Source organism: Anolis sagrei, chromosome Y (assembly GCF_037176765.1).
Source record: "Anolis sagrei isolate rAnoSag1 chromosome Y, rAnoSag1.mat, whole genome shotgun sequence".
Classification (NCBI taxonomy): Eukaryota; Metazoa; Chordata; class Lepidosauria; order Squamata; family Dactyloidae; genus Anolis; species Anolis sagrei.
This window is the reverse complement of record NC_090035.1, coordinates 42,811,119-42,813,302: the sequence shown is the minus strand read 5'-3', so window position 1 is coordinate 42,813,302 and position 2,184 is coordinate 42,811,119.

Below are 2,184 nucleotides of genomic sequence, written 5' to 3'. Positions count from 1 at the left end.
TTTTCTGTCTTCAAAGTGATTTATGTTGTGATTGTCCAAAGGACAGAATATTTTGGGAACAGAATTAGAAATGGCTTTCATTTCCCAACTCCCAACTCACCATTGTTTCCATTTCTCAACTCACCAGCCTCACACAATTTCCAACAGTCATTCACAAGGCCCTCCTATTATTAATTATGATTTCCATTTATAACCTACTTTATCTCCCCCAAAAGGGACTCAGCTGATTAAGAAGTTTCCGTCCAGCCTCCAGAGTTTTCAAGGTTCCTCCAGGTTGTTAGGAGTTGTGGGAGTTGAAATCCAAAACACTTGGAGAGAAGGCCAAAGTTGGCCCAGACCTGCTTCAAGCCTTTTCATGTCATTGAGTATATGTGCATGGTTGTAACACACCATCAAATCTAATGCGCACATCAATTTTGGAAATGCAATATCCCCCCCCCCCCCAATCCCACACACACACACAAAGGTGAGCCTTAGACTCAAGCAAATATGGTACGGGTTGCTGTGTCTTCCGGGCTTCCGGCCACGTTCTGGAAGCATTCTCTCCTGAAGATTTCACAACCTCTGAGGATGTCTGCCAAAGATGTGGATGAAATATCAGGAGAAAATGCTTCTGGAACATGGCCAGAGAACCATGTTCCAGAAGCATCACAGGAATCCAGTGATTCCTGCCCTGAAAGCCTTCAACAAGTTTGACGTTCCAGCACGCTTTACTTAATACTACTATTTTATTTAATTACACAGATAAGGAGAAATTTAAAACTTCAAAGACCATTCTGTAAGAAAAAAATTCAGAAAATATGCCAAAATGTTTCAGATGACCATATATACGGCATAGTCAGTGCTGATTTTAGGCTCTCCTGGAATTGACTAAGCTTCTGCCTTTCTGGGTATGAGTTAAGCTACAACACTTACATTGACCCGTGGATAAGTCAGCCTTAGGTTTGGGTTCTATTCCTTGACTAAAATGTATAGATTATACATGAGTATGTAGAGCAGGGTTGGGCAAACTTTGACCCCCCAGGTGTTTTGGACTTCAACTCCCACAATTCCTGGCCTCAGGCCCCTTCCTTTTCTGCCTCAGCTGTTTAAACAGCTTAGGGGGGAAAGGAAGGGGTCTAAGACCAGGAATTGTGGGAGTTGAAGTCCAAAATACCAGGAGGGCCGAAGTTTGCCCATGCCTGATACAGAGTATGTTTAAAAACAACACAATTGTTTTACGTTCCCCTCTTCCCAAAAGTACATATATTTTGGGCCAGGCCTGCTCCAAGCCTTTTCATGCCATTGAGTATATGTGCATGGTTCTAACACACCATCAAATCAGTCTGGATTATATGAATCTACACTGACCATATGGACACCCCCCCCCCCCCCCCCGGTGACACTGGGTTAAACCCCCATGTCAGCAGGACTAAAGACTGAAAGGTTGGAATCTGAGGACAGCAAGATTGAGCTCCCTCTGTCAGCTCCAGCTTCCCATGCGGGGATAGGAGAGAAGCCTCCCACAGGAATGGTAAAAACATCCAAGTCATTTTCCTTCCGTATCCCTTTCCTGACTCTTAAGCTACATGTCAATTTATTGTTTACTGCTATTTTCCATAGTTCTTTATACCATTCTTCAATCGATAGATTTATTTTACCTTTCCAATTCTTTGCTATCAGTAATCTTGCTGCAGTTAACGTGTTATCTATTGCATCTTTCTCTTTTTTAAAAATTTTCTTAACATTATATAGTGACAATAGTGCAATGCTTGCACTTTTCCCTATCTTCATATCCATTATAGCTTCCATCTCTCCAAATACCTTCCCTTAAAAATCATTTACATATTTACATTGTCACCACATATGAATATATACACCCACCTCATGGCAACTTCTTCAACAATTTTTTGTGGCATTCCTATTAATATTTGCAATTTTTACTAGTGTTAAGTACCATTTCCAAACCAATTTATAATTTTCTTTTTAACACGAATTGATAAATTCTTTAAATATCTTTGATCCCATAATTGTACCCAATCCGCTTCTTTTATTCTAATCCCTAGGTCTTCCTGCCATATTTCTCTTAATGCTGCGTCCTCCCCCCCCCCCCCTTAATATCAATTATTATCTTATACAATTTGCTGATTATTCCTTTCAGCTTGTGGTATCCTCCCATAGCTCTTTCTTTTTGTATCATGTGTT